Source organism: Elephas maximus, chromosome 23, assembly GCF_024166365.1.
Source record: "Elephas maximus indicus isolate mEleMax1 chromosome 23, mEleMax1 primary haplotype, whole genome shotgun sequence".
NCBI classification, from domain to species: domain Eukaryota; kingdom Metazoa; phylum Chordata; class Mammalia; order Proboscidea; family Elephantidae; genus Elephas; species Elephas maximus.
Window position 1 is genome coordinate 69,782,764 of NC_064841.1, and position 14,901 is coordinate 69,797,664.

Below are 14,901 nucleotides of genomic sequence, written 5' to 3' on the forward strand. Positions count from 1 at the left end.
CTCTACTCCTGGCTTCCTGTGTAATGTCAAATACTACTAAAAAAAAGAAGGAATGGGAGTTTTATTTTGTGAAGGTTATATACATTATCAGTTGTTGTTGTTGTTAGGTGCCATTGAGTCAGTTCCAACTCATAGCGACCCTATGTACAACAGAACAAAGCACCATCTGGTCCTGCTCTGTCCTCACAATCGTTGTAATGCTTGATCCCATTGTTGCAGCCACTGTGTCAATCTATCCGGTTGAGGGTCTTCTATTTTTTCACCACCTACTTTGCCAAGCATTATGTCCTTCTCCAGGGATTGGTCCCTGTTTGATTTCTTGATTGCTGCTTCCATGGGTGTTGATTGTAGATCCAAGTAAAATGAAATCCTTGACAACTTCAGTATTTTCCACATTTTTCATGATGTTGCTTAGTGGTCCAGTTGTGAGGATTTTTAATTTCTTTATGTTGAGGTGTAATTCATACTTTGATCTTCATCAGTAAGTGCCTCAAGTCTTCTTCATTTTCAGCAAGCAAGGTGGCATCATCTGAATAATGCAGGTTGTTAATGAGTCTTCCTCTAATCCTCAGGTCCCATTCTTCTTATACATAGTCTAGTTTCTCGGGGTATTTGCTCAGCACACAGACTGAATAGGTATGGTGAAAAGACACAACCCTGATGCACACTTTTTCTGACTTTAAACCAAGACTGCCTCTTGATCTGTGTACAGGTTCCATATGAGTACAATGATGTGTTCTGGAATTCCCATTCTTTGCAATTTTATACATAATTTGTTATGATCCACACAGTTTGCATAGCCAATAAAATACAGGTAAACATATTTCCGGTATTCTCTGCTTTTAGCTAGGATTCCTCTGACATCAGCAATAATATTCCTCATACCATGTCCTCTTCTGAGTCTGGCTTGACTTTCTGGCAGTTTTCGGTCAATATACTGCTGCAACAAGTTTTGAACTATCTTCAGCAAAATTTTACTTGTGCCTGATACCCGTGATACTGTTTGATAATTTCCACATTGTGATGGAATGGGAACAAATATTCGTCTCTTCCAGTTGCTTGGCCAGGTAGCCATCTTCCAAATTTCTTGGCATACAGAAGTGAGGGCTTCCAGGGTTGCATCCATTTGCTGAAACATCTCAATTGGTATTTCATAAATTCTTGGAGTCTGTTTTTCGCCAATGCCTTCAGTGCAGCTTGGACTACCAGTTCTTGATCATATGCTACCTCCTGAAGTGGTCAAACGTCGAACAGTTCTTTTTGGTACAGTGACTTTGTGTATTCCCTCCATCTTCTTTTGATGCTTCCCATTGTGGTTCAATATTTTGCCGGGAGAATCCTTTAATATTGCAACTCAAGGCTTGAATTTTCTCTTCAGCTCTTTCAGTTTAAGAAATGCCATAGATGTTCTTCCCTTTTGGTTTTCTAACTCCAGGTCTTTGCACATTTCAGTATAATACTTCGTCTTCTCAAGCTGCCCTTTGAAATAAGAGAACATATTTATATTTGAAACACTAAAGATAAACATAATTGCTATAGATTTTCTCTCAAATGTACAAGAGGTTGGCAGTTCAATCCGCCAGGCGCTCCGTGGAAACTCTATCGGGCAGTGCTACTCTGTCCTATAGGGTCGCTATGAGTCGGAATCGACTTGACGTCAGTGGGTTTGGTTTTTTTTTTTTTTTTGTATTTCTAATAATGTTTTTAACCACTGTTGCTAGTTACCATTGAGTGGGTCCCCAACACATGGCAACCCCAAGCACAAGGGGATTGAACTGTTGTGATCCACAGGATTATCATTGTCTGATTTTTGGAGATAGATAGCCACACATTTCTTCCTAGTCTGCCTTAGTCTGGACCTGTTCAGCAATATAGCAACACTCATACCTCCACTAACAGATGGGTGATGGCTGTGCTTGAGTTGTATTGGCTGGGAATTGAATCTGGGTCTTCCACGTAGAAGATGAGAATTCTGTCACTGAATGAACTCTGCCCCTTGTTTAATCATCCAGCATTTTTAACCATTTAAGTCAAATGAAATTATTTCTATCACAATGCAATTAATATCTCTATTTTTTAATTTTTTTTGGATATTACTCCTGGCATCTTACAGGTTTTTTTCTAGGATATTTTATCTGAGATTAAAAACATCTTATAGTCCTTGAAACAGATTGCTTGCCAAAGTTCTAAATTAATTCTAGTACAAATAATGAAGAAATGCACATAGATTTTAGTCAAATTGGATATGTAAATTTTTAGTTATCATTTTAACTATTTAGTATACATTTTTAATCATTTCTTCTGATGATTATGTTCAGAGTTAGTTTCTTGAAGGTAAAAATAGGGCTTATTTTTTTTTCCTAACCTTTGTTCCTGACAAAGAAAATGTCAACAAATATTTATTGAAATAACAAGAACCTAATTGACCAGTTAATGTCGTATTTTGAAGCAACTTAAAAAGACTATAGTTAAGCTTTGAAACTACAGACACGCTTTTGGCCTTTTGGCTGTCTTGCACTCAGTGTTCAACTTTTTCTTGGCATGAAAATATTTGTGATCGATATCGTTGACAGTTTTCTCCTAGCAATGGGTAGAGGTAATGCGTTCTTGATGGCTAAACTGAAACTGTCAACAATTTGAGGTAATATATGATCAAGTGGCAGCTTTGAAATTGTGTCCCCTAGAGAGAAGAGAAGGTTTTCCTTCTTTTATTTTCTGTGAGCAGTTTGGTTTATCCTAAGCTGTTCTCTCTTTAATAAAAACAAAACAATACCAATAAGTCTTATACTGAGAAGGGGCCCTCCAGTGGGCACTGTGATTGGCCTTAGTGCTGAAATATCAAATTTGTTCTCACATTGCTTATCGAGGGCACTGAATAAATTTATGAATAAAAAAAAATCTACTTCAAAAAAATTAGCCAATGTAACCCTGTGGAGCACATACAGTCTGATACACATACAGTCACTATGAGTCTGAACCAATTCTAGGGCAGCTGGTACTTGTGTCCGCTACTTCTAGAGGGAGTACTATGTGAAATCAGTCAAATAATAGTGTGTTAAAACTTTATTTTCCACAAATGAGTCAATGATATTGGGTGGTCAAATACTTGGAACAATATGACTCAAATTAATCATTTAAATTTTTCAAAAATAACTTTGCTTAATTTGCATCTGCACGATGCTGGTTAACGGGTTAAAGATAAGTGTTCTGTATCCCATTAACATTCAGATGTACTCTTTTATCTAAAACAAAGAGACTATTTAAATATCTATAAACTTCCTGAGTAAATAATACGTGGATTAAAAAGAATTATTTCTGCTGGTATTTTATTAAGTTCACTGTTAATTTCATTTTAAACATAATTTTTGACGGCATTCTTAGGCTTTCAAGAAAACCTGCAAGATAGGAACTAGCAACGATTTGAACTAACTTTGACAGTGTAAAGATGTGTATTTGAGATTGGAAGTATGCACAAGTGTATTTCATTTATTTTGGAAAGGAAAAATTGAGCAGCCAATAATTACTGCTGCAATTGGGTAATTGTGTGAGCAATTGAGCAATTCCGGTTGCAATTGGACGCTTTCCACTTATCTCTGAGTTGTAATTAACCACTTTTAGGCATAATTATTTGTACCTGGGCTTTTAGGCTCCAAATTATTCTTCCTCATGCTTCAAAAATATGTTGCTATGTTTATTATTTCTTATTTCGACTACTACTGATTTTTCTGAATATAAGGCAATACTATCAAATAGATTTCCATTAGTGTGTGTTAGTTACTTCAAACTGGAAATGGAATCCCTCAGCAGACGAAAGCTCTTAGAATACACACAAATTGCTTTAAAAGCATAGACTAAATTGAAAAATTAACTTCATCAAACAAAAAGCCAGTTCAGTCAAAACAATTTCTTGACAGAATTGACTTCTTGACCAATTATCTGGCTGAACTGATAGTTTGTTTTACTTAATTTTCCAGCCAATTTAATGAAAACTCTCTGAGAGTCTAAGTAAGTTACTGCCAAAATTGTGCTTGCAGGTAACTAGAATAAATTATACATATATATAGTACATTACACTTTGTAAATACATAAATGATATAACTTTTAAATATGTTTACATATCTCAACTTGATTTTTTTGACCTATCACATTTTCCATAGGTAAAAATTCTGTAGATGCTTACTTAATTTTCTGTGATAAATGTCTTTTTTATGACTATATATCTTGATTTCATCACTACTACATATGATATGTGTAAACTATCTAGAAACAGTATTAAATCTTATTTAAACAAGTATCCCACGCATCTCACATACTTACTGGCATATGGTAGGTTCTTAATAAATGTTTGTGGATGATCACTCTACAGAAAAGGGCAAATAATGCTACTTTATTTGTCCCCATTCAAATACAGTAAGTTCCTGGGTTAATAACTTCCTACTTACGGACAAATCGTACTTAAGAACGGACTGCCGTAAAGCCTAGTGTATTAAAAATTTGAGTTAAATACTGTGGTTCATAATAATGAACTCATGCACCATTTTGTGACGCTGGTGAAAACACTGTGCAGTTGCAGGGGTAGCCGGCACCAAGAAGGAGAACACCGTCGCCATTTTAAGTTGGTCACGTGGCATTAACACTGTGGTGAGTGTGTAACTCTGTGTTTGACTTATATTTTTCTCTTATTTACCCTCGTAACCATGCCTCCAAAGCTTAAACCTGATACAAGTGCTGGTGATGCTTCAAAGAACAGAAAAATGATCACAACGGAAAATAAAGTGGAAATAATAAAGCGATTGGAAAGAGGTAAAACACCATCAGTCATTGGAAAAGGGTTAGGTTACAGTCAGGCAGTGGTCGGCAAATTTTAAAGGATAAAGTGAGAATAATGGAGCATGTGAAATGCTCTGCCCCACGAAAGCTACAATTATTATTAAGCAATTAGGGTGGTTTAATTATTCAAAAGGAAAGGCTATTGGTTATTTGGTCAGGCAATCAAAATCAGCACAATACGCCTATTAGCCTTACTTTAGTGACAGAAAATGCTGGAAGGCCTTTTCAATGCCTCAAAAACTGCACGTGCAACAAGTGAAGGTGATTGTGATGAAAGAATTTTTTGTGAGTCGGCATTGGTTCAGTCGTTTCAAGGTGAGGGCAAATTTACGTAATGTTAAAGTACAAGCTGAAGCAGCAAGTGTCGATGTAAGTACTTTGAGCGATTTTGCTGAAATGTTGAAAAGAATTATTGAGGAGAGAAGTTATTTGCCAGACCAAATATTTAATGTAGACAAGACTAGTTTATTTTGGAAAAAAATGCCTAAAAGGGCCTATGTTTTGAAAGGGGAAAAAAATGTACTAGGGTATGAGGCATGGGAGGACAGTCTAAAGTTATTGCCTGGAGGTAACGCATCTGAGGACTTTAAACTCAAGCCTTTGTTTGTGTATTGCTCCCTAAATTCGAGGACACTTAACAGTATCTTTAAGTCAGGCAAATACAAAGTCTTGGGTTACGGTTGCTGTCTTTAAGACTGGTTCTTGAACCATATTGTCCCTGCTGTTGAGCATTATTGCTTGGCCAAGAAAATTCCTTTCGTAACACTTAATAGACAATAGATAAGTGCAAAGTTTGGTGAAGGGTAAGACAAGACACAATACTGGGGAAGCCAGCACAACCTGTACAAGGCAAGGTCATGGTAGCTCCATAGACACATCCAGACTCCCTGATGGGCTGAGGGCTGTGCGGACCATGATTTCGGAGAACATCTAGCTTAACCGGCATAACATAGTTTATAAAGAATATGTTCTACATTCTGCTTTGGTGAGTACCACCTGGGGCCTTAAAAGCCTGTGAGTAGCCATCTAGGATAGTCCACTGTTCTCACCGCTTTGGGACCAAGGAAGAATGAAGAAAACTAAGGATACAAGGGAAAGATTAGTCCAAAGGACTAGTCAACCACATCTACCACGGCCTCCACCAGACTGAGGCCAGTACAATGAGATGGTGCCTGCCTACCACCACTGACTGCTGTGACAGGGATCATAATAGAGGGTCTCTGACAGCTGGAGAAAAATGTAGAACAAAATTCTAACTCAAAAAGAAAGACCAGACTTGCCGGCCTGACAGAGACTGGAGAAACCCTGAGAGCATGGCCTCCGACACCCTTTAAGTTCAGTAATGAGGTCATTTTTGAGGGTCACCCTTCAGCCAAAGATTGAACAGGCCCATGGAACAAAAGAAGACTAAAGGGGCGCACTAGCCCTGGGGCAGGGACTGGAAGGCAGTAGGGAACAGGAAAGCTGGTAATAGGGAACCCAGTGTTGAGAAGGGAGAGTGTTGACATGTCATGGGGTTGTTAACCAATGTCATAGAACAATGTGTGTACTAACTGTGTGATGAGAAACTAGTTTGTTCTGTAAACCTTCATCTAAAGTGCAATAAACAACAAAAAAAAAGTGCAATCAACTGAAAAAACAACCACAAAAAAAGAATTCCTTTCAAGATATTCCTTGTGCTTGACAATGCACCTGGACATCCAGGCACTTTAGATGACCTTCACCCCAATGTTAATTCTGTATTTTTATCCCCCAACACCACTTTGGTACTTCAGTCAATGGATCAGGGAATCATAGCCTCCTTTAAGGCCTATTATTTAAGGCGGACCTTCTTAAAAGCAGTCAGGGCTACCTACCTAAGATGATATGATTAGCTTAAGGCAGTGAAACTGCCCCACAGAGTTTCCAAGAAGTGGCTGGTGGACTCAAACTGCTAACCTTTGGGTTAGCAGCTGTAGCCCTTAACCACTATCCCACCAGGGTTTCCCACCTAGGTAAGGGAAGAACTGAAAAGACGAACATAGTGAAGTCATGCAAGGATTTGTAACAGCAGGAAAATACTTCTGCCCTTAGGTATGGAGGGACAATTGTAGAGGGGCTGTTACCAAGCCCAGAAGCCAGCCCTTTTGGGAGAAGCTAGAATCATGGTATAAACGAAAAACCATTGGCGTCCCAGTCAATTCCGACTTACAGCAACCCTATACGACAGAGGAGAGTTGCTCCATAGGATTTGAAAAAGCAGCTCCCAACCTTTTGTTTAGCAGCTGAGCTCTTAACCATTACCTATTAGGAGCTGGAACCATGGAGGAAAAGGCTGCACAGCTCAGCTGGAAAGGCCACTTCAGACAGAGAAGAGCAGTGTTCTGGCTTCTCCCTTATTCTGGATTCTCCAGTGGTTTCTATTGGTTGAACTCAGCCATAAATCAGCTGATCAGGGAGCTTGAGAAATGACGCCTGCAAGGGCCAGCCCACTGCAGTCTAAGCCTGAGCTCAGGAATAATGAAAAATCAATCTGAGATTTTAATAGGAAAATAAACAGAACTTATCACTATGACATTATTAATATACTCTCCTAGATTTATCAATAGACACCATTTGCTGCCTCCCCATTAAGAAAGATGAGATCATTATTAGCTGGTTTCCCATTTCCTTTCCTCAAAAACCTTTCACATGTAGTTGATTATTTTATCATCTCTTTTCTAGAGCTAGCTTTAATACTTTGAATTTTACATGTGTGCTCACGTATCCTGATTTAACAATTTTAGGTGGGACGATCTACTTCTGGCCATTAAAGGAAATTAAATAATCACATTTTTTCTTGATCCTCCCTTACTTCTTTTTTTCTTATATATATTTCATATATATATATGAAATTATATATATATTATAATTTTTGTTGTGATTTAAATGAAAGTTTACAAATCAAGTCAGTCTCTCACAGAAAAACCCATATACACCTTGCTACACACTCCCAATTACTCTCCCTCTAATAAGGCAGCCCGCTCCCTCCCTCCACTCTCTCTTTTCGTGTCCATTTCACCAGCTTCTAACCCCCTCCACCCTTTCATCTCCTTTCAGGCGGGAGATGCCAACATAGTCTCAAGTGTCCACCTGATCCAAGAAGCTCACTCCTCACCAGCATCCCTCTCCAAACCATTGTCTAGTCCAAACCCTGTCTGAAGAGTTGGCTTTGGGGATGGTTCCTGCCCTGGGCCAACAGAAGCTCTGGGGGCCATGACCACCAGGGTCCTTTTAGTCTCAGTCAGAGCATTAAGTCTGGTCTTATGAGAATTTGGGGTCTGCATTCCACTGGTCTCCTGCTCCCTCAGAGGTTCTCTGTTGTGTTCCCTGCAGTCATCAGTTGTAGCCAAGCACCATCTAGTTCTTCTGGTCTCAGGATGATGTAGTCTCTGGTTCATGTGGCCCTTTCTGTCTTTTGGGCTCATAATCACCTTGTGTCCTTGGTGTTCTTCATTCTCCTTTGATCCAGGTGGGTTGAGACCAATTGATGCATCTTACATGGCTGCTTGCTAGCGTTTAAGACCCCAGTTGCCACTCTTCAAAGTGGGATGCAGAATGTTTTCTTAATAGATTTTATTATGCCAATTGACTTAGACGTCCCCTGAAACCATAGTCCCTAGACCCATGCCCCTGCTACGCTGGCCTTCGAAGCATTCAGTTTATTCAGGAAACTTCTTTGCTTTTGGTTTAGTCCAGTTGTGCTGACCTCCCCTGCACTGTGTGCTGCCTTTCCCTTCACCCAAAGTAGTTCTTACCTACTATCTAATTAATGAATGCCCCTCTCCCATACCACTTCCCTCCCCTCTCTCGTAACCACAAAAAGAATGTTTTCTGCTCAGTTTAAACTATTTCTGAAGTTCTAATAATAGTGGTCTTATACAATATTTGTCCTTTTGCAACTGACTAATTTCACTCAGCATAATGCCTTCCAGGTTCCTCCATGTTATGAAATGTTTCACAGATTCCTCACTGTCCTTTATCAATGCATAGTATTCCATTGTGTGAATATACCATAATTTATTTATCCATTCATCCGTTGATGGACACCTTGGTTGCTTCCATCTCTTTGCTATTGTAAACAGAGCTGCAATAAACATGGGTGTACATAAATCTGTTCGTGTAAAGGCTCTTATTTCTCTAGGATATATTCCAAGGAGTGGGATTGCTGGATCATATGGTAGTTCTATTTCTAGCTTTTGAGGAAGCGCCAAATCGATTTCCAAAGTGGTTGTACCACTTGACATTCCCACCAGCAGTGTAGAGGTGTTACAATCTCTCCACAGCCTCTCCAACATTTATTATTTTGTGTTTTTTGGATTAATGCCAGCTTTGTTGGAGTGAGATGAAATCTCATTTTAGTTTTGATCTGCATTTCTCTAATGGCTAATGATTGTGAACATTTCCTCTTGTATCTGTTAGCTATGTATATATTTTTTTGGTGGAGATATTGTTTTACGTCTGAAAAAAATACATCCTATTATGCAATTTTAATTACGTGTTCTGGGCTCTTTCTGTTGTTGATTTGGTAAATTTAAAATAAAACTTCTAGTACTTATATAATTTTGTAATATACTACTATTTCTTGTAGCACCAAGTACTATAGGTTGAGTGGTAAAGAGGGAAATACAACTCTAAGTCGTTTAAACACTTCTGTACTAATGATATCTATTTAAGCATTAAATGGATTTGGTTCCTATTTTAGTTTATTTTTGTTTCTTCTATAGGTTATTATGGTAGGCTGAATAATGACCCCTCGAAAATGTTTATGTCCTAATCCTCAGAAGCTATGAATGTTACCTTACATGGCAAAAAAGGACTTTGCAGATGGGATTAAGTTAAGAACCTTGAGATGGGGAGATTATTTTGGATTATCTAAGTAAGCCCTAAATGTCATCTCGAGGGTCCTTATAAGATGAGGGCAAGGGAGTCAAAGGTGGAAGAAAGATGTGACAACAGAAACCAAGATTTAATGGAAAACTGTTGGGAGCCAAGGAATACAGCAATCTGTAGAAGCTAGAAGAGGCAAATAAGAAATTGTCACTCAGAGCCTTCAGAAGTGGCCAGCCCTTCTGAAACTTTGATATTCACCCCTTAAGACCAATTTTGGACTTTTGACCTCCACAATTATAAGATAATAAATTCGTGTTTTTTTTAAGCCACAAAATATGTAGTAATTTGATACAGTAGCATTGGGAAACTAATACACCTAGTATTTATAAAACACTAGTCTCCATTTTTGTTTGTTTCTCAAATACAATCCTTTGAGTAGTATTTTCCATAAAAAGTGCATAAGTAATAACTCTCAGAATTCCTACATATCCAAAAAAAAGTCCTTATTTTGCATCTGTGTTTGACTTATTACACGGTAAAGAATTTGAAGTCCAAATTGTGTTTGCTCTCATTATTTGAAAATATCATTGAGAGGCGGGGCCAAGATGGCAGACTAGGTGGACGCTGCCGCGGATCCCTCTTGCAACAAAGACTCGGAAAAACAAGGGAATCGATCACATGCATGACAGTCTGCGAACTCTGAGCAACAAGCACAGACTTAGAGACGGAAAGCAAACAAATACGGGCGGACAGCAACCGTTTTCGGAACTAGGAGCCAGCGTACCAGGCAGGCGACCTTCGGAGCCCAATCTGGGGCAGAGCCCAGGGGGGCAGACGGCACAGATGGGGGGCCCAGCCCTTCCCCCCCGCACCCATCCTGGGAGGAGGTCTGGCTGGTTGGCACGGGCGGCATAGTGGCGCAGCCAGAGGGAGAAGCACCCGGGAGGTAGTGACTGATATTGGAGCAGGGAGAACAGCGTCCCAGCTGGGGATCCGTCCTGCCGGGAGTTTGGCAGGAAGCAGGCAGGGCGCGAGCGGAGGGGAGGTCAGCTATATTTCCCTAACGCGACCCCGGGGCGGGGCCCACACGTTCATGCAGGAGGACGCCCACCCAGTCCGCGCTTGCGGTGTGGCGAACCGGAGGGAGAAATCCCCGGAAGTGACTGGTCTCAGAGCGGGGAAAACAGCGTCCCAGACGGGGAGCCATTCCGCTGGGATTTGGGCACCCGCGTGGGCGGGACATGAGCGTGGGGTCCAATTATATTCCCCTGAATTGACCCAGGGGGCAGGCCCACCCGTTCATGCGGGAGATGCGCACCCAGTGCACGCGAGCGGTGCCGCGCACCGGAGGGAGAAGACCCCGGGAGGAAGTGACTGGTCTCCGAGCAGGGAAAGCAGTGTCCTAGCCGGGAAGCCGTCCCGCCCGGATTTTGGCGGACGGGGGTGGAGTGTGAACGCGGTGCTCAGCTCTATATTCTGTGGTGCTACACTCCCAGCTCTCTGATCCCTCCCCCACCCTCCCCAGGCAGCTCCATTAACATCCGAATACCCGGAGCCAGAGGGAGAATTCAGATAGGGATCTGATGGCATTTTTTTTTAGCTGATTACGTGGAAAATCTAGTTTCCCAGTGATGGCTCGGAGACAGCAGTCCATATCAAACCACATAAAGAAACAGACCATGACAGCTTCTCCAACCCCCCAAAACAAAAGAATCAAAATCCTTCCCAAATGAAGATACAATCCTGGAATTATCAGATACAGAATATAAAAAACTAATTTACAGAATGCTTAAAGATATCACAAATGAAATTAGGATAACTGCAGAAAAAGCCAAGGAACACACTGATAAAACAGTTGAAGAACTCAAAAAGATTATTCAAGAACATAGTGGAAAAATTAATAAGTTGCAAGAATCCGTAGAGAGACAACATGTAGAAATCCAAAAGATTAACAATAAAATTACAGAATTTGACAACGCAATAGAAAGTCAGAGGAGCAGACTCGAGCAATTAGAACGCAGACTGGGACATCTGGAGGACCAGGGAATCAACACCAACATAGCTGAAAAAAAATCAGATAAAAGAATTAAAAAAAATGAAGAAACCCTAAGAATCATGTGGGACTCTATCAAGAAGGATAACTTGCGAGTGATTGGAGTCCCAGAACAGGGAGGGGGGACAGAAAACACAGAGAAAATAGTTGAAGAACTCCTGACAGAAAACTTCCCTGACATCATGAAAGACGAAAGGATATCTATCCAAGATGCTCATCGAACCCCATTTAAGATTGATCCAAAAAGAAAAACACCAAGACATATTATCATCAAACTTGCCAAAACCAAAGACAAACAGAAAATTTTAAAAGCAGCCAGGGAGAAAAGAAAGGTATCCTTCAAGGGAGAATCAAAAAGAATAAGTTCAGACTACTCAGCAGAAACCATGCAGGCAAGAAGGGAATGGGACGACGTATACAGAGCACTGAACGAGAAAAACTGCCAACCAAGGATCATATGTCCAGCAAAACTCTCTCTGAAATATGAAGGAGAAATTAAGATATTTACAGATAAACACAAGTTTAGAGAATTTGCAAAAACTAAACCAAGACTGCAAGAAGTTCTAAAGGAGATTGTTTGGCCTCATGACCAATAATATCAGGTACCAGCACAATACAAGGTCACAAAACAGAACGTCCTGATATCAACGCAACTCAAATAGGGAAAGCACAAAAACAAACAAATTAAGACTAATTCTAAAAAATAAATAAATAAACAAAATAATACACATAACAGGAAATCATGGAAATCAATAGATAAACGATCACAATAATCAAAAAGAGGGACTAAATATAGGAGGCATTGAACTGCCAGATGGAGAGGGATACAAGGCGATATAGAAGGATACAAGTTAGGTTTTTATTTAGAAAAATAGGGGTAAATAATAAGGTAACCACAAAAAGGTATAACAACTCTATAACTCAAGATAAAAGCCAAGAAAAACGTAACGACTCAACAAACACAAAGTTAAACATTATGAAAATGAGGATCTCACAAGCTACTAAGAAAAACGTCTCTGCACAAAAAAGCATGTGGAAAAATGAAATGGCCAGCAACACACATGAAAAGGCATCAAAATGACAGCACTAAAAACTTATTTATCTATAATTACGCTGAATGTAAATGGACTAAATGCACCAATAAAGAGACAGAGAGTCTCAGACTGGATAAAGAAACACGATCCATCTATATGCTGCCTACAAGAGACACACCTTAGACTTAGAGACACAAACTAAAACTCAAAGGATGGAAAAAAATATATCAAGCAAACAATAAGCAAAAAAGAAGAGGAGTAGCAATATTAATTTCTGACAAAATAGACTTTAGACTTAAATCCACCACAAAAGATAAAGAAGGACACTATATAATGATAAAAGGGACAATTGATCAGGAAGACATAACCATATTAAATATTTATGCACCCAGTGACAGGGCTGCAAGATACATAAATCAAATTTTAACAGAATTGAAAAGTGAGATAGACACCTCCACATTTATAGTAGGAGATTTCAACACACCACTTTCGGAGAAGGACAGGACATCCAGTAAGAAGCTCAATAGAGACACAGAAGACCTACTTACAACAATCAACCAACTTGACCTCATTGACTTATACAAAACTCTCCACCCAACTGCTGCAAAATATACTTTTTTTTCCTAGTGCACATGGAACATTCTCTAGAATAGACCACATATTAGGCCATAAAACAAATCTTTGCAGAATCCAAAACATCGAAATATTACAAAGCATCTTCTCAGACCACAAGGCAATGAAGCTAGAAATCAATAACAGAAAAACTAGGGAAAAGAAATCAAATACTTGGAAAATGAACAATACTCTCCTGAAAAAAGACTGGGTTACAGAAGACATCAAGGAGGGAAAAAGGAAATTCTTCGAAAGCAACGAGAATGAAAATACTTCCTATCAAAACCTCTGGGACACAGCAAAAGCAGTGCTCAGAGGCCAATTTATATCGAAAAATGCACACATACAAAAAGAAGAAAGAACCAAAATCAGAGAACTGTCCCAACAACTTGAACAAATAGAAAGTGAGCAACAAAAGAACGCATCAGGCACCAGAAGAAAACAAATAATAAAAATTAGAGCTGAACTAAATGAATTAGAGAACAGAAAAACAATTGAAAGAATTAACAAAGCCAAAAGCTGGTTCTTTGAAAAAATTAACAAAATTGATAACCCATTGGCTAGACTGACTAAAGAAAAACAGGAAAGGAAACAAATAACCTGAATAAGAAAGGAGAAGGACAACATCACAACAGAACCAAATGAAATCAAAAGAATCATTTCAGATTACTATGTAAAATTGTACTCTGACAAATTTGAAAACCTAGAAGAAATGGATAAATTCTTGGAACAATACTACCTACCTAAACTAACACATTCAGAAGGAGAACAACTAAATAGACCCATAACAAAAAAAGAGATTGAAACGATAATCAAAAAACTCCCAACAAAAAAAAAGTCCTGGCCCAGACGGCTTCACTGCAGAGTTCTACCAAACCTTCAGAGAAGACTTAACACCATTACTATTGAAGGTATTTCAAAGCACAGAAAAAGACGGAATACTACCCAACTCATTATATGAAGCCACCATCTCCCTGGTACCAAAACCAGGTAAAGACATTACAAAAAAAGAAAATTTTAGACCTATATCCCTCATGAACATAGATGCAAAAATCCTCAACAAAATTCTAGCCAATAGAATCCAACAACACATCAAAAAAATAATTCACCCTGATCAAGTGGGATTTATACCAGGTATGCAAGGCTGGTTTAATATCAGAAAAACCATTAATGTAATCCATCACATAAATAAAACAAAAGATAAAAACCACATGATCTTATCAATAGATGCAGAAAAGGCATTTGACAAAGTTCAACACCCATTTATGATAAAAACTCTTACCAAAATAGGAATTGAAGGAAAATTCCTCAACATAATAAAGGGCATCTATGCAAAGCCAACAGCCAATATCACTCTAAATGGAGAGAACCTGAAAGCATTTCCCTTGAGAACGGGAACCAGACAAGGATGCCCTTTATCACCGCTCTTATTCAACATCGTACTTGAAGTCCTAGCCAGGGCAATTAGGCTAGACAAAGAAATAAAGGGTATCCAGATTGGTAAGGAGGAAGTAAAGCTAT